Source organism: Triturus cristatus, chromosome 6, assembly GCF_964204655.1.
Source record: "Triturus cristatus chromosome 6, aTriCri1.1, whole genome shotgun sequence".
In the NCBI taxonomy this organism is placed as follows: Eukaryota; Metazoa; Chordata; class Amphibia; order Caudata; family Salamandridae; genus Triturus; species Triturus cristatus.
The window spans coordinates 105,088,954-105,107,899 of NC_140589.1; the positions used below are offsets into that span (position 1 = coordinate 105,088,954).

Consider the following 18,946-nt stretch of genomic DNA (forward strand, 5'->3'; position numbering starts at 1 on the left):
AAAGACAGTTTGCTGTAGTAAAATCCCTTTATAAGATATGCTGTTTGGGGCTCGTCCAACATTGTCCCCAATATATAAATTAATCAACAAGGAAATGGGGGATGATTTAGTTACTACCCTCGAGCAGCACCCAACCCTTTGGTTTTTTAGACTATGACAGAGAGATCTTTCTTATTAAATTGATCTACCCCAGATAGCCTTTAATCATTTTTAATTCTCACTCTTCACAGAATACTGGACACTGACACGCACACACCATACAGCTAGATCACCAAAAGATCTCCGGCCAAGTGACCCTTCGGAGGACCTGTAGGGAATTGCAGCACCGGCCCGATGAGGAGCACTGCCTCATGATGAAGCATGACATCCTTCGGGGTGTGTGAGGGCATCAAGTAAGAGTCCCTCCGGCTCCCTCCTATCTCGCTAAAATGACTCCTCCCCAATTCTGCTCTCAGAAACAGTGATTCTCCTTAGGGATTTGAAAGAATTATTATGTCAGAAACAAATGTTATAAAGAAAATGGATATTTCTATAGAGGATAAGATAGGCAGTATCCTAAATAAGTTTTTAGAAAATTTAGACATGAAAATGGAAAGAAGGATTGATGATTTGTTACAAGGAAGATGGTTAACAAATCAGGAAGAAAGATTTTGGTTGGCTGGGGTGGGCCAAGTAGATAAGAGAAGGGGTAGTTTGAGCAGAAAAAGTAATTTCCTGGAGATGAATAACATAACATGTATTTGTAAAGCACACATTCACCATGACGGGTATCTTGTGGCTGAATAACAGATGTTTATTGTCACCCAATGCAATAGTACTCATTTTATTGACCGCAGAAGGATTAAAGGCTGAGTGAACCCACTGGGATTTGAACCCGTGACCATGAGGAAAAACACAGACCCCTACAGTGGCCGCACAAAACAAAGAAGTGTCAAGGACACTCATGGGGACCAGAAGAAGGGTCCAGAAAAGGCTATCAAAAGCCAAAAAGTGTACGCAGGCAATCTACTGTCCTATGTGATGATTCGTCTGGCAGTGCAGAGATAGAATTAAGCTTTTCATCAGGTTTCGATTCTGAAGTCGATGATGTTCAGTGGTCAGGGCAGATAAAAGGGGTTATGGAACAATTCTTTTTAGGTCGAGGACTATCCGGTCTGCCGAAGGCAGAACCGGAAGTCGGAGATTTAATGTTTCTGAGAGTGGCTCCTTAGCCCGCCTCTCTTTTTGCCTCTCCTCCATTGGCTGGCTTCCTAAACGGAGGCCAGCCATTGGAGGAGAGAGCCGTCCCTCCAAATAGGCTCCGTCTTTTTCAGATTCGGGGGCATGTTCTTGCTGTTCTTTCTACTTTTTAGCCACGCCCTTTCTCAGGCGTGTTTTTCTCTCCTCCAGCCAATGGCAAGAGGAGAGAAAAATAAACACGCCCCCGAATCTGAAACCGCCGCTGCGTTTCTCCGAGGCATTTCTGCTTCGCCTCGGAGAAAGGCAGTGGTGGTGTGCTTGCGCGAGAGAAATAACCGTCCTCTGTACTTAGCCTAGACATCAGGTTCCTCAGACTGCCTCAGCTAATACGGCGCCCCAGCCTTCCCAATTTGCTGGGGCGGTGCGCTGCCACACACTGTGGCCAAACGGAAGGGCACGATTACTCTGACCCCCTCCGCGGCTGCCGACCGATCGGGTGCCTTGCCAGCGCACCCGGTTGACCTATGACCTCGTGTGCCGTTCACCGTTGCAAATAGCTGGGGTGATGTGCGGCAACAGCCAAGCCCCTTCAGGCCATACCACAGGCGGTTAATGGGACAAACGTCCGCCCCACAAGACCCAAGCACTGCTGTGTGCAGGTAGCTGCGGCTTACGTTACGCACTACCCACTCAAGGCACCTCGCGGCAGTAACAGAGGGCAGCCGCAGACACCGCATCTTCACAAGATGGCTGACGTAGAGCCGACCCAGGACAACCGACCTGTACGTTAGCTAGTCCGTCTTCAGTTTCCATTAGAGAGCGAGCCCTGGACAGTCTGAAGATGGCGGCGTCCGTGGTGCTGAGCCTGGACACACTGCCCACTGACCCTTTGCTGCTCATCCTGTCCTTCCTGGACTATCGCGACCTGACCAGGTACCTGGGGGCAGGGAGCAGGGAGGGTGTAGGGGAAGCGACGAAGAGCAACACGGAGTGCAGAGGGTCGATGTTAGCAGTGGAGAGGGAGCAGGAGCCTGACAGTGGGAGCTGATGCACTTTCCACTTTATATGGTGGCAAGTTGGTCGCTGTTACGTTTGACGCTTGGAGCCAGTCTTGCCCTTTAGCTGACATAAACTGCTACTTTGGGATTTTAAAACTTTACCTTGACCTGAAAATATGCAAATTGCAGGTTTCTGGGTGAAGATGTCACACAAGATACGGGGATGGCCACCTGGCAGCTCAGTTAGTCATTACGTGTTTGGCATCACTGCTCGTACAGGCAATAGAGTTGTTGGCACGTCTCTCCACACCCCCACGTTAGCTTTAAGATGCCTGTCAAAAATGTCTAGCTCCTTACTGGGAGCCTTACTGGCGGTCGCTCATTCAGCCCAAACTAGCGTTTGAGTCACTAACACATTTTTTTCTGTTCATTATTACACCTCTACTTGTATCTTGTATGTATTCACCGCATTGCAGACTGAGACTGGCAAATTCCGTGACATCACTTCTGGTGACACCACCTAACTTGGAGCGTCCCCGAACTTCTGTTTTTTAGGACTTGTGCCCTGGTGTATTTATATATTTCTATCTCACTAACTCACTTTCACTCTCTTTCACTACCTCTCTCTCTATCTCACTACATCACAACATCACTCTATGCTTATATATCACTACCTCACAACATCCCTCTCCCTCACTACCTCACTCTTTCACTACCTCACTCTCTATCTCACTACCTCACTCTCTATCTACCTCACTCTCTATCTCACTACCTCACTCTCTATCTACCTCACTCTCTATCTCACTACCTCACTCTCTATCTACCTCACTCTCTCTCACTACCTCATTCTCTATTTCAATACCTCACTCTCTATCTCACTACCTCACTCTCTCTCTGCTAATGCAATAGGTATCACATATGCAAAAAAAAAAGCTAATGCCAATAGAAATGACAATGCCATTTATTTAGGGATACAAAAATAATTTAAAAAAAAATGAGCAATACCAATAGCTCTACCTATAATATTGCCGAGACCATTGCATTGTAAATGCTTGTTATTATTACTATTGTCATCTGTTGGGCATTGACACAGCTTTTGCCTACAACCATTGTTCGGCAGCGTATAGAAAGCATAGGGATATTACACAGCCTGCTGCCTATAACCCAGAGGCCGGCAGCGTATCTCGGACCAAAAAGATTTACTAATGTGATAATAACATGGAAACAAAAGAGTGAGAAAGAGATAATGAAACATCCAAGTATAAAATATAAAATAATACAAGTGTCATTCATAATTTCACAGAGGTTCTGTTCATATAGTCTCTACGTTGTCTTTGATGGAAACAGCCAACACGTGTTTCATTACGGTTAGTAACGTCTTCAAGGCTTAAAAGTCCAAAAGAAACTGCAGTCCAAATGTCTAAAGGATGCCCCCAAGTACAAAGAAGGCACCTGTATCTTGTATGTCAATATTTAGGGGACATGTATTTAGCGTCAACCCCAAAGGAATGCAAACGGTCTTGCGGGAAAGATAGACTTATAAAGGGTGTCTTCCCGTATTGGTCCTTCTATAAAGTTTTATTAACAGTTTTCGCAAGTATGTGGCAATCCCACTTCATATATTTGGCGTAGGTATTGCAAGGTAGGCGAAATTCAACTCGAGGTGTTGGTAGTTCCTAGTATGGCGTCAAGGGCTATGATATGCCCCCCTCTTACTGGTGCGGCGTGCCGTGTTCCTAACGTGCCATCCCCCGTCTTGTAAAACAATAAATTAGTTTGCTGCGAGGGTCTTCACTGGCATGGGGGCGAAGTGAATGCCCAGGTAAGGTATAGTTTCTGCTTCTCGCTCAAAGGGGAACTTTGTTCATAGATTGACGGCTTGGGCTGGGGCAATCGAGAGGTTTAGGACCTGTGATTTGGCAAGGTTGACTTTAAATCCAGGTACTCCACTAAACTCTCTGAATTCTTCCAGTATCGCTGGTAGTGAATTTGGGCTTGTTAAGGATAGAATGATGTTGTCTGCATAAAGACTGATTTTGTGGGTGCCAGCTCCAAGACGCAGCCCTGTGATCTGCGGGTTGACCCGAACTCTTTGCCTCATGGGCTCCATGTAAAGCACGAAAAGGAGCAGGGAGAGGAGGCAGCCCTGTCGGGTACCCTGTGTTATGGGAAATGATGCAGATATAATTCCGTTGACCCTAACCGTGGTCCTGGGGCGCTGTAAATACTGCGGATCCATGCTATCAACTGATCGCCAAATCCAAATAGACGAACTGTAGCAAACAGACAAGTCCCGGTCGAATGCTTTTTCGGCGTCCACATAGAGGAAGAGAGCCTCACTCCACGAACGCTGAACAAGGTCAGTGAGATGGATTCGGCGTTTTTTATTGTCTCCGCACTGCCTCGTTGGGACAAAACCCGCTTGATCAGGGTCCACAAGGCTCGCAATGAGTGGGTTAAGACGCCCTACCAGTAGTTTAGCATTGGTGTTGAGCAGGGATAAGGGCCGGTAGGTCACGCATTCCTTGGAATCTTTATGAGGTTTTAGGATCACAGAAATGGATGCTTCCAGCATTCCAGCTTCTAGGAATGAATTGAACAGCCAGGTCAGTAAGGGAGCCAGCTCCTGGGAGAAGGTTTTATAGAAGAGAGGGGAAACGCCGTCAGGGCCTGGTGCCTTGGAGGACTTAAGGTGGGCTATTGCAGTTCATACTTCGTCCTCACGGACGTGCTGGTCAAGCTGAGATGGGAGTCTCGGAGGAAGGCAAGTGAGAGGGATATCTTGCAAATAGGTCTCCATATCTCCGGTTGGCGCAGTCTCCCCTGTGTATAATGCACTACAGAAAGTCTGGAAAAAAGCAAAAACAACAGTTGATGGACTAGAATGCAGAACAATGTCATACATTCACCCCAGTACAGAAATCTGGGCCTAAATCCATAGTTTTTTTGCTCACCGTGCCGTTCCAGTTTGAAACCAGCCATATGCAAATCAGTCTTGACCCTGTACCTCATGGGAACAGTCCAGCCCGAACTGCCAAGCCAGGTCCTCCATGGCCTAGAAACAAGCATCCTAGGACCGGTTTCAGGGTTTCACCCCTCTTCAGCCAGGATAGCTTGATTCCAGTGGCATGGAGAGCACGGGACCCATGTCTGGGCATACCTGGCGCACTTAGGGCGAGAAAGCAAAAGACACACATTAGATGGACGGAATGCAGAACAAATCAAAACATTCACCCCCAGTCAAGAGATCTGGGTTAAATCCATCATTCTTGGGAGGAGGAGCCTAGCGCGCAACCAAGATGGCCGCGTAGGTGCGAGGCTCCCGAGGACCTCCGCAACCTCCTACGTTTATCCTGTCTTCATCCTGCATCGGTTGAGGGGACTGTGTCGGTGAGCCTGAGCCGAGGTGGTACCCGTTTCCCGTTTTCGAATCGGACCTCGGGTGCCGGAGTGAGCACCGACTGAAGTTTGCGGCCTACTTCTCTCCTGACCCCGGATTCGCGTTTGGGGGCGACCCAGTGGCAAAGTGAACAACAACGGCGGGCTGGGCCTGGCGAGTCGCGTACCCCACACTTTCACTTTCACTTTTGAGTCCCCTTGCCGTTATCGCAAGTGGGATCACAGCGCTCTTTGTGTCGGGGTGGCCTCGCTGGGAGACCCTGCCTGCTGTGGCCCGCCCTGCCGTCCTGAGGTGGCCCCCGGGGCTCGCGGCCTTGATTGCTTGCTCTCCACTGCGTGGCTGGCGCGGGTGCGAGGCACGCGACGATGGCCACGAAGCAGGATGGGGATCGGATGAAGGCCAAGTCGACCCGGCGTGGCACCGCACACCAGGCCAACATCATGGACCGCTACACCCTCCCGAAGGGGTCTCCCGGCGGATCGCACAAGTCCTCTGAGTGCCCCCCGGATGCCCCGGATTTGCCTACGGATCTGTCTCTGCAAGACGTCATGGGCGCCATTGCTGAGATGAAGGCCTCAGTGGGCCAGCAGTTTGACACTTTAGCCCACAAAATCGACGCGGTCCTCATTGATGTCAACCTTGTGAGAGCTGATCTCTCTAAGACCAACGACCGGGTCGACTCTTTGGCCCACACCGCGTCGGGCCTCACGACTGAGGTGGCGGCCCTTCAAACGGAGGTGCACCGGCTCCGTCAGGCAAGTGCGCTCATGGATCGGCGCCTGGAGGACTCCGAGAGCCGGGCCCGGAGGAATAATATCCGTATCATCGGAGTACCCGAGGGACGGGAGGAGTCGGCGGCGGATCTCTTTGTGGAGGACCTGATCACTACCCATCTCCAGCCTCGAGGACTGAGTACATTCTTTGCTGTGGAGAGGGCCCATAGAGTTCCCGGGGGCAGACCGAAGATCGGAGCCCCTCCGCGGCCTCTTATTGCCCGTATTTTTAACTTTCGGGACAGGGATGCGATTTTGCAAGCTTCCAGACTGCAAGGGCCAATTAAGCTGGAGAACATGGAGGTGAACTTTTATCCCGACTTCACCCAAGCGGTCCAGAAGCAGAGACTGAGTTTCCTGGGCGTCAAGCGGCGGCTTCGAGGCATGAACTTAAAATACGCCATGCTCTTCCCGGCCAGGCTGCGGGTGGAGGTGGATGGTCGCACTCACTTTTTTGACCGTCCTGAAACGGCCGGGGACTGGCTGGACACTTTGTCTGGGGGTCATGGTCGGGATGGCGGGGGGGGGGCAGCGGGAGGAGATTGCCCACCGGACCGGGTCTGAGGTACTGATGCGGGGGCTCACTCCGGATGCTGCCACTTTTGGCCAAGCTTAGAGTCTTTTGTCTGTCTTGTCTTGTCTCCCCTCCATTGGAGGTGGTGCGGGGTCTCGAGGGGGTGCTCTTTCCTCCTCTAGGGGGTCTTACTAGTTTAAATTACATAGGGGCGACAGGCACACTGCAAGTTGGGGGGGCTGTCTGGGCTCATGCAGGGGTGCAGGGAGGGGGGAGTTTTGTTGGGGCGGTTGGGTTGGGGTGGGGTATTGTTCATTTTTACCACAAGGCAAAAGTATTGTTGTGCTATTCCTACAGTGCTCTCTGGGGGGCGATTGATCGCTTTCGGCTATGATGGGGGGTAGGGGACTGAGTCTTTTGTCCTGGAATGTTAATGGACTGGGGGACAGGATAAAACGGGGGGTGGTCCTGCAGTTTCTAAAACAAATTTCACCTGATATAGTCTTTCTGCAGGAAACACACCTCATTGGAAACTCCTTTTGTGCTATGAATAGACGGGGCTACCGCCTTATGGCCCACTCGGGCTTCACGTCTGGTTCAAGGGGTGTGGGCATTATGGCTAAGACCTCGCTCCCGTTGGAAGTTGATGAGGTGCTCCATGATGACAGGGGACGTTACACGGTTCTGGTGGGTAGATTGGAGGGCAGAGTGATTGTTTTCGTTTCTGTTTATGTCCCGCCAGGGTTGCAAACGACTACTTTTGCGGATCTGGGGCGCCTCCTCCTTGGCCTTCCGGAGGGGATTCTAGTGGTGGGGGGGGATTTTAACGCTGTGGTTTCCGGGACTGAGGATCGTCACCCCCCTAGGGATCTCCCCCGTGCCCAAGCGTGGTTGTCCGGCCTCTTGGATACCTTGGGGCTGGTGGATTGCTGGCGTTTGAAACACCCTACGCAGATACAGTACACCTTTCATTCCGGGGCCCATGGCAGTCTTTCGAGGCTGGATTATGTCCTAATGCCAGCGGCGCATGCGGGGAGGGTCGGGGAGGTGCGCCATTTGGCGCGGGGTATTTCAGACCACTCCCCGCTCCTGTTGCACTTCGACATCGTCCCGAGGGGGGAGGGGAGGATGGTCCCGATTAATCCCTGGTACCTGCGTGACCCCACCATTCGCACAGAGTTGGTTAAATCCCTTAAGCGATATTTTGAAGACAATGTGGGGTCTGTGTCCTCGGCGGTCTCTCTGTGGGAGGCGTTCAAGACGGTACTCCGGGGGGAGGCCCTGTCTCTTATTTCCCATTCCCGGAGGCGCGAGCGGGAGGAGGTGACCCGTATTGAAACTGAGATAACTGAGTTGGAGGGTGATTTGGAGTGTGGGGTGACGGAGGACAAATTGCATGCTCTCCGACTCAAGCAGGCGGACTACAAGGCCCTCGTCACGGAGGCAGCCAGGGGCCTCAGTAGGGAACAACAGGGGAGACTGTATGATGTGGGTGATAAGGCTGGTAAACTGATTGCGTGGCTGGATAAAAAGGAGAGAGCGAGTTGAGTTGTCCCGTCGATTGAGCAATTGGATGGTGTGTGTGTCACTGACCCAGGAGACATCGTCGATTGCTTTGCAGAATATTTCCGTGGGGTGTACTCCTCGGTATCTTCCCGCTCGGAAGAAGACTCCCATGCCTTACTCAAAGACATTGCGTTGCCTTCCCTTTCGGAGGAGGATAAAGCGTTGTTGGACGCGACCCCAACATCTGAGGAGATTGCCCTCGCCATACGCTCGGTCGCCTCCGGCAAGGCCATGGGTCCTAATGGCCTTCCCATCGAACTGTATAAACTACGACCGGATACGCTGGCGCCACATCTCCGTGCTATGTTCCTCGCGGCCCGCTCGGCGGGTTCCCTCCCGCTGGACCAGCGTCTGGCCACTATCGTGGTTATTCATAAGGAGGGGAGGCCGCGGGATCGGGTCACGTCCTACAGGCCCATTTCGCAGCTGAATGCGGAACCCAAAATTCTCGCCAAGGTGTTGGCTAATCGGCTGGTTGGCGTGGTGTGCGATCTGATTCACCAGGATCAGTCCGGCTTTATCCCTCATCGCAACACTGCGCTCAACCTGCGGCGTTTGCATGGGGTGCTCGCGCGGGTCCCGTTCATACGAGAGCCGGCCATTTTGGCGTCCCTGGACGCCACTATGGCGTTCGACACGCTTGAGTGGCCAGATATTTGGGCGACACTGGCGAAGTTTGGTTTTGGCCCGGGATTCATCGGTTGGGTGAAATTGTTGTATTCTGGACCGCTGGCGCAGGTGGCGGTGAACGGTAGAGTGTCGGCTCCGTTTGAGCTGGGTAGGGGCACGCGGCAGGGCTGCCCGTTATCACCGCTCCTCTTCGCGCTTGCCTTGGAGCCCCTGGCGGAGTGGCTGCGGTGGCATCCTTCTATCCGTGGTCTCCGATGGACCCCCGAGTATGAGGATCGCGTATCCCTTTACGCTGATGATATTCTTTTATACCTTGCTTCCCCGCGTAAATCACTGATTGTACTAGTTGATGTTTTGCACTCATTTGGTCGCAACTCCGGCTTAGTCATCAATTGGGCTAAATCTTGTGTGTATGTCCTTACCGGGGAGGCTCCTATCCTTCCGCGGGGTTGTCCTATCCAGATCGCTCCGCAGGGATTTAAGTACCTGGGTATCTTCATTACCCTGGACGCGGAGGCCCGATATAAACAGAATTTGCTCCCCCCCCTCCAGCGCTTGAAGGATGACGTGGCGCGTTGGAGGCGCTTGCCGCTCTCACCGCTCGGCCGTGCGGCATTGTTCAAGATGATGTCGCTGCCACGTTTCCTGTACGCTTTACAGAATACAATGGACGTTGTCCCGGCGCGCTACTTTCGCGAGGTGGAGAGTCTGCAGCGCCGCCTGTTCTGGGAGGGTAGGCCGCGTATCGCCCTTGCGAAGCTGACGCTCCCATGGTACGACGGGGGGGTCGCCCTCCCAGACATCAAACGGTACTACTGGGGCTCCCAGCTGGCGGCGATAAACCACGGCCTTTATGGGCCCGCTCTTAACCCGGCCTTTGAAATGGATAAACTATTACTGCCGGGTGGCGACTATAATAGGGCGCTGTATTCTAGATCGCTTGACGCGCGTCTGACGGGCCCTACGCGGGTCGCGGTACGGGTGTGGCACGCAGCTAACTTGGCGATGGGGTGGAAGGACCGGTTGACCCGGGCGACGCCTCTGTATGCATCGGAGCGGCTGGGCTCCCTGTGGACCTCGAAGGGCTTTGAGAAGTGGGACATGATAGGCATCAGCAAGGTGGGCGATCTCTGGACGAGGGGGGGATTTAAGACGTTCGAGGTGCTGCAGACGGAATTCCAGTTGCAAGACAGGGAGTACTTTCGATATATGCAGGTCCGTCACGCGCTGTACTCCGTTTTCCCGGATGTTGCCTCCATCCCGGAGCACTCCCCTCTGGAAGATAGGGTGTTAGATGGGCATGTACCGGACGGCACGATTTCATTAATTTACAAAAAGCTCATCAATGATCGCTCGGGACTGCTGACTAGCCTTCGTGAGGCGTGGGGGGCTGATGGACTGGAGCTGGATGACGAGGACTGGGTGTCTGCGGTGGCCTCCCCGAAAGAGGTGGCCATACCGGCTCGCCTTCGCTTCGTCCAGCTCAAGATACTCCATAGGGTCTATGTCACGGGGCCGAGTCTGATGCGTATGGGCTATGCCGTGGACGGGTTGTGTAAGCGTGGGTGTGGTTCTTTGGGGACCTTTCTCCATATTTTGTGGGAATGTCCGGAGGTGGCGCGATTCTGGCGTGGTGTGCATGCGGTTTTGCAGGCGGTCACGCATGTGCCACTGCTGCCCGAGGCGAGGAGATGTCTCCTAAATGTGTGGGAGCCAACCGACTACTCAGTGCCGCAGACGTGGTGGGTGACTCTGGGATATATGGTGGCCAAGCGTGATATTGCGCAATTGTGGGGTTCCCAGAGGTTGCCAACTGTCTCGGCGTGGAAGGACAACATGGATTGGTGTATGTTTCGGGAAAAGGTAGTGTATGTTGCGAGAGGTAAGCCTGGGAAATGGGTGAAAGTGTGGGGCCCCTGGAACGCCTACCGTGGGGGAATCTGTACCCCGCCACTAACGCCTGATCTGTCACCGGCCCCGTCTCCTTAGCCTGCTTGTCTCCCTGGTTCTGGGCATTGAGTTCACTTTGTCTCCGTCCCGACCTATCCCCCCCCTGCTATTCCTGTGTATCGGTAGGGTCCCCCCCAGGGGAGCTCAGGCGGCTGCTTCGACTGTTAGTTGCCTTGTGGATTTGTTTTTTCGTTTCTTATATAAAAATGAAACCGTTATGTGGGGTCCGGATGGTGTGGCTGCCGACGCTTCTTTCAACTCCTGTGACCTCTCTTCTCCTGCTGCGTGTGTTCTACTGTTTGTATTATATGCTTTTCTGTTTGCTAGCGGCCGGCCTGAAGGTTGTAGGCCCATCTTTGTACATCTTTTGGATTCTGTAATAAACGGTTTCAAAATAAAAAAAATAAAAAAAAAATAAAAAAAATCCATCATTCTTTTGCTCACCATGCTAGAACCGTGGAGAGGGTGCTGACAATAAATGACTCTTGCCTGTCATTTGGAGCATATATATTAGCTACTGTGAAAGTGATGGTCCCCCACTTTATTAGAATCCCCAGGGCCCTCCCCCTCTTCTCCATGTGCGTGGAGATTACTTTGCCTGTGAATCTCTGGGAATTAAGAATAGCTAAGCCATTCGTTTTTGGTGGGCCGGAGGACCAGTGCTGTCGCAAAAACCGTAGTGAGCACATGCAGGGGGAGTCTGTGGTTAGCATATGCATCTCCTGCAGCAAGCAGATATCACTCTCTGACTGCTCCAGGAGAGACAACACCGCCGATCGCTTCACCGGGTTGTTGAGGCCCAATTACGTTTAAACTAATAATGCGTATGGCCTGCGTCATGAAGCCGGGGCATTGGGAAGAGTATTGTGGTCCGCCAGTCCAGATTCCTTCTGGCATGGCAACAGGCATATGTGAGTAAGGTCCGTTAATGGCACTGCAGCTTTGTGCCTGGCATTGTATGAGTGGAGGAAAAGGAAACGAACCCCATATGTTCATTGTGCGAAACACATGGACCGGAAAAAGGCGGTGGTGCAGAGGAGTGAGACAAAGAAGATAGGAAAGACCCCTGAACAAGCAACTCTCAAATGTAAAAAACAACATGAGATGACTAAAGTTCGTCAAGTAATCGAAGTGGTAAGGTGGCGTCGTCCAGGCGAACCAAATGCAGGTACCCGGGGAAGTGCCACCAGGAATCCGTGGGCGAGGGCAAGGCAGGGACCCGAAGATTCGGATCCTCAGTATCCTGGCCACTCTGGCGCCGCCGAGGCAATGTTCGACAGCCCCGTTTTACTCCATACTCGGTCGACCTCATGTCTGCTCAAAAGGCCCCTAGGAGCGAGGATTCTCCCGAGAGTGCCTGGAGTACCGACCAACGCTCCTTGGTCATTGTATCAGGGTCCGGTTTTGGGCTGTTGAGGGATATTTTGACTCTATTTCAGTCCGGATTCTGTTGCTGTCTATGAATGGAGGACTGTTCGTGGTCCAAAGACTCCAAATGGTCATCGATAAGGAGCAAGGCACAAGCTTCCTTAAATGATCTTAATTGATGCAGCGTCCCTTCATATCAGAAAATTATCCTGAATGGGTGGCCTCATGAGTAACAGATGCCTGCCTTTCGTAAGTGATCGGGCAGAAATCTTTGCGCTTTAGCAGGGTGATGCGGGAGAGGTCCTGATAAAGCACTGGCGAGTGGCCCTGAATCTGGAGAGGGTGGATCTCTCTCGCCTTCTTTAGGATGTCTTCCTTAGTCTGGAAGCCGTGTACACACACCAGTATATCAGGAGGCGGGTTGCTGTCAGACCTAGGGGTCCCACCCTGTGGGCTCGGTCTAGTTGTAGGTTTGACTCATCGGGGAGGCCTAATATATGTTGGAAGAGCACTGTAACATACTTCTGGAGATTCACCTCCTCAGCTTGCGTCGGCACTCTCCGTATGTGAATATTGTTCCTGCGGGATTGATTCTCCAGGTCTTCATTGTGTGCCTGCAGGTTCAGATGCTGCTCCTTAAGACACAGGACCTCCTCCTGGAGCCATTGCATCTCCTCCCACGAGTCGTTTCTCGATCCTCCATCGCAGTCACCCCGGTCTCTTATTTCATCCAGATCGCGGCGTGCCCCACGTAGGTCCGCCGCCAGCTCCGTCTTTATGGAATGAAGGTCACTCCTGAGGGATGTGAAGAGGGAATCCAGGAAGACCTTCGTGACTGGACCCTCACCATCCTCTGAGTTTGTTGTACGTTCTCCACCCGCTCCCGGTTGCTTCTCATCTGGTGTCCACCCTCTCTGCTTTCCGAACATGTCCTTGAGAGACCGATCTTTTTTTCCCATGATTCACCGCCATGGCGTATGCCTGCTGAGGTACTTCGCCAAGAAGTCAGGGGAGCAGCAGACACTGGGGTGACAGGTAGTGATGAGTGGTCCGGCACTACCCTCTGTGAGGGAGTTGGAGTGAGGCGCTCCGATTCCCTTGGTGTGAGCCCAATTACTAGGCCCTCAGGCAGCACAGCTAAATAACCAATAGTCCGCAGCACCTCAAAATATCAGCCTCTGACCCTGTCCCTATCTGGAAGCGGCAGGCAGTATCAGATCATGAGGAGGCTCCTGAGTTGAAAATCAGGTGAGGCAGTGACAGACATAGGGCATCTGCGGTGGTCTCTGAAGAGTGGGGGCACTAGGGCCCACTCTCTCCTCCTTCCCTTGGCTCTACCTAAGCCGTGCGCTGCAGCCCCTATGGCTCCCCCGCCGAGGTGGGAGCGAGTTCTAAGATGCTCAAGTCTAGTTGGTGGGACTCTCCCGCCCCTCTAGTAGGCTCTCTGTTTTGGCCCCAAGCCCAATCCACAACCCCAGCAGGGATGTCAGAGAGGACACAGCCAAACACTTGTATGTGCGGGTCCCCGCTCAGGTCTCCCCGGTAGTCAACACCAAGGCCCAGGGGCGACAGTGCGGTCAGCCAGCTTTAGGTGCGCAAGTAGGCCTGATATCGGAATTCGGGGACTCCGGCTCCTCTCTTGACGGCCCCAGTGTGGTTCAAGGGTGGGGGGCAGATATGGCCGATCCCTAGTCGCGGCCCGTTCTCCTACCTCGGTTTCGGATCAGGGTGGGCCGTCCTCGTCGCAGTCTTCACGTGGCACTCCGGGTATGCTGGGCGCAGGTCAGCAGTGCTTTTCACAGGACCCGCCTGCGCCACTCCTCACTTGGGTGGGGGCCACGTGGCCCACGTCAGGCGTCTTTCGTGCTCTGTGGCCACCCCATCACAGGGCCTCTCAGGATCCGCGTCGTACTCTAGGCATGTAGGCCACCGGCCTGCGGCACAGACAGCAGGACTCGTCCATAGCCACTCCTTGCTTGGGTGCAGGCCGCCCGGGACACATCAGGCATCTCTTGCGCTCTCTGGACACCTCCCCACAGGGCCAACCTAGTCGCCAACAGTCACCGGCTCACTGTTGCAGTTTGTCATGTAGAGCAGGCGGCCCAGCAGCGCAGCTTCAGCCCAGCTGGTGCGTTGTGAGGGTCGCACCTCGGGCACAATGGGGCGCCTGCGCCTCCAGGGTGCTCTGGGGCCTGGAAAGGAGCTTCTGGGTGGGGTGCTGATGTGCAGAAAATGAATGCATTGGTGGTGGCGGGACGGAGAGACCAGAAAGAACGTCTCAGTCGTCCACCATCTTGGCCACGCCCCCCCTAGAAGTGGTTAAAAGTGATGGTACTGGATCTCCAACTTATTCACTGGGAGATTTTATGTTCAATGCAATGCTCCTGAAGCATCCACTTTCCCCTGAGTGGTCACCAGCACCTCATGTGGCGGAATATGTGGAGAAAGGGCTGTGTAAGCAAATCCCTAAAAGAACTTAGACCAAGGTTAAGGTCGGAGTGTCCTAGGCCACACTTGAGCAATAAAACGTCTGACTCCAGACCTTGATGCTAAGATTTTAGCACTCATTGGGAAAGGGGTCCCTAGGAAGACTTTTACAAGGGTCAAAGGATGTGCCAAGATAGATTATTGGACCTTACGGGCCCACTAACAAAAATATGTGAAAAGGCTGAAGAGGCATATATTGCTAAGAAGGCTCTGGATGTTGAGGAGTTGAGAGCGGGTCCAGAGGGCAATGTGTAGGAAATGCGAACATAGCCATATCTGTAGAGAGAAGAAAGATTGTCCTATTAAAAATAAATCCAAAGTTAGAGGAACTAGCCAATAATGAGGCAGGACAGGAGGCAAGTGGAATGCTTTTTCGAGACACATTTATTAAGGAGATGTCTAAGTATGTTGGGGCATTCCATTCCTTGCAGAAATCTCAGCAGGAAATTGAAAAGGTCTTTGAAATCCATGTTTTTAGTGGGGCAGGGCAAATGAGAGGTGGATTCTCCTGCCGTGGACAGGGTATCAATAGATCTTCTTTTTCACAAGGTTACACACCCTACTTGTATCAGACTTTCAACCAACCAGGAAATTTCTATCCCCAGAGACAACGAACAAGGTCTTGAGGAAGCTGTTGAAATCCGGGGATCAGGCGAGATAAGATCCTTCTGTTATCCAGTTAAAATTAGGCGGTAGTTGCTCATTTTTTTCACAGATGGACACAAAGAACAAGAAATCCATGGGTTCTAGAGAAGGTGTTAGGTTATCATATAGATTTTGTGGAGGAGCCTGTTCAAGTACCGGCTTCCAGACATGATATGATTCAGTCCACATCTTTCAGATTTGGTGAGCACGGAGGTTCTAGACTTGGAGAGAAAAGGCGCAATTGTGGAAGTGATAAACAATCTAAAGGGATTCGTAAGCAGTATTGTCCTAGAAGAAAAGAAAGACAATTGCATGAGGTCTGTGATAAATCTAAGGTATCTAAATGATTGGGTAATGTACCGTCACTTCGAAATAGAAGGATTGCATATACTGACAGATGTATTACAGGCTAAGATTGGATGACTCGTTTTAATCTTAAGGACGCTTTTCTGACTGTTCCAATATGGGAAAATCACAACAGGTTCCTTTAATTCAGGAGGGCCGGGAAGATGTGGAAGTTTGTCTGCCAACCATTCAGGCTTTAATCCGCCCCGTGGTGTTTTACGAAGGTGCTCCTTCCTGTGGCAGCGTTTGTAAGGGAACGAGTAGTGTGACTGATAATATATTTGGATGACATTTTGATAATGGACCTGGACAGGTTGAGGGTAGAGGATCACAAAAGGATGGCTGTGTTGTTGCTAGATGATCTTGGTTTTGTGGTCAACAAATAAAGGTTGTGTTTAATATCAAATCAGGAATCTCAAGTCTTGGTGTTTCTGGTGTAAACAGTGCATTGTCAATTGAATTTACCCAAGGAGAAGTTGAAAAGAATCAGGAAAGAGATTCAGAAGGAGTTGAATATGGAACAGATTTCTTAAAGAATGCTAGCGAGAGAGGTAAGTCTATTGTCTTCCACGATTCAGGCTATTTTTACCAGACCTTTAAATTATCGGGAACTTCAGAGGTCAAAGGCCAGTCACTTGGATTATGGAGGCTTGGAATGGGAAAGTTATCCTTGTAGAGAATCCAGAGATAAGATTTTCTGGGATTAGTGTTTGAGTCAGATGCTCTAGTGCAGGAGGAACATATTCCAAGAGGAAGATTGCTATTTAAGTAATTACTGGGACTCCAGCGCCGACACAGATCAGTGCTTATAAAGCTGATGGAAATTTGGGATCCTTGTCAGGTAGAACTGTTTGCGAACAGGTTGAATTCCCAATTAAAGAAGTTCTTCAGCTGGTGTCCGGATCCGGAGTCAGCAGAATTAGATGCTTTCAGGAAGAATTGGAAATGTCTCAAGCCATATGCATCTCTGCCGTTCTTGAAGACCAGTCATGTAACGTGGATGGTGCACAGGTGGTGTTATTGAAACATCTATGGAATTTGCAGGTTTGATACCTGATCCTCCTGGAGATGTCAGAAGATTTGAAGATTCTGTTGCCAGCATTTCAGGAAATTTAGTTTGGTCCTTTAGGAGAAATACACATGTTGGTAACGTTATATCAATTGAGGCTGGTAGCCTGGAAAATTTCAGGTGTATCTGGGAGGTGCCAGGACTTTTGCAAGAAGCTTCAGATCTTATTAGAGAATCCTGGGCTCCCGGCACTGGAAATATGTATAGATTGGCATGGCAGAAATGGGTTTGCTGCTCTGAGAAAAAAGATTTTGATTCTGTCTCAGTGGATGTTGTAGAAGTGGTTAACTATTTCTCTCATTTGTTTAAGTCAGGTCTGTCTTACAGGACCATTAATATGCATAGATCTGCTATTGCTGCAGGACATATATTGTTGGATGGTGTTTCTGTTGGGCAGGATGTTTTGGTTAGACGTTAGACGAGAAGTATGAGTTTCTAAATCACCAGTTTCAAGATACAATTCTGTACGGGATATTACTAAAGTGCTTAACTATCTGGAAAGAATAGAGAGCAATGCTGAGTTGAATTTGAAGGTTTTTATCAAAAGTTTACTATTTTGCTGTGTTTACTCTCTTTTAGGAGAGTTTCAGCTGTAAGAGATTTGGATGTTAGCAGTAGGATTGTTAGTCCAGAAGGAGTGAGTTTTTATTTGAATAAAAGGACAAATTAGGAAACAATCTTCTAGCCGTACTTTGATGAGCATGAGAAGTTTTGTGTGGTTAATTGCCTGAGAGAACATAACAGTTACGTTTCTTATCGGAACTTCCGTTTCTAATATCTTTTAGACATCTGCATAAGCCTGTGGCAGCACCTACTGTTGCTCGTTGGGTAAAGAAGGTGATGAAAAATGCACATGTTTGGATGTAGGCTTGTTTGGTGCACATTCTGTGAGGGGTGCTTCTGCTTCAACAGCATTTATGCTGGGGATGCATTGCAGGACATTTTGAGGTTGTGCGGACTAGGCACATTATGGATTTTACAGGACGTTTTATTTTAAACCTGTTGTGAAAGTGGCTTCTTGTTTATTGGAGAAGCTTTAAACTTGCAATAATGTTAGCTTCCGGTATTGCCATTAAATGTAAATTTTCCCCAGCTTTAATGGTCTCAGATTTCAGTAAAATTTTGTTTGGACTTTAGTCTTATTCTTTATTAAAAGTGATCTGAAAAAATGTCATTAAATGTTATGTTTGGCAGACCACTAAAAAAGAAAGCATTTGGCTGGGGGTTCTGTTTTTTGTTGAGATTGGAATTTTGTTAAAGCTCTGTATGCTTTAAGGGGGCTGCTGTGAGTAGTGGCAATAATATTAGCCTCTGTGTCCAGTTTGTCTGACAATCACAGAGGGGGGAAAATCTATATTAGATCTCATACTTTACAACAGGTTCTACCCAGATAGTAAACATAGGTTCTCATGTGTTACCGAAGGTTCGTCCAAGGAGTCACACTGACAGTGGTTTTTGCGTTCCTGCTGTCAGTGGTTCGGTTTCTTTCTTGGGCATGTTTTCCCTCCTGAACATTTTGTTGCTTTCTTCAGAAGGATTCAGTTTTTCTCCCGAGAGTGATTGTTATTTCAATGACTGATTTGTTTTTTTTCTAGAATGATACTTTTCATTCTTCCCAGCTGTGAATTATTTTATGTTTCCACTGTAGAGTGGTATCAACCCTAACTGTAATTTCTTTTCTCTCATGACAAATGTAAGGTTCTGTCCTGACACTGGTTTGACATCTCACCTTACCATAGAGAGGTTTTGCTCCCCCATGAAAGTTTTACTAGGCTTTTTCTTGCCTGATAGTGGTGTGATTGCTCATCTAGTGATTTTGGCTTCTCCTGAAAGTAGCTCTGTTCCTTCCTGCCAATGCTCAGGTTCCTTCCCAACAACACTGCCTTTACTTTTGACAGCTGTTTATTTCCTTTCCAGGCTGATTTCTTTTTTCTCCTGGCAGTAAATCGGTGTCTTTCTCAACTTTGGTGTAACCTGTTCAATTCCAGTGGGTTGATGTCTCTCCTGGTAGTGTTCAGGTGG

At 50.3% G+C, this 18,946-nt stretch overlaps 1 protein-coding gene across 2 annotated transcripts in view; it reads right to left on the bottom strand.

Annotated features, from left to right (window-relative positions):
• LOC146816450 (ATP-binding cassette sub-family C member 10-like) overlaps positions 1 to 18,946 on the bottom strand; it is a 351,699-nt gene that overhangs the window by 95,007 nt on the left and 237,746 nt on the right. The gene's annotated exons all lie outside the window — the stretch shown is intronic.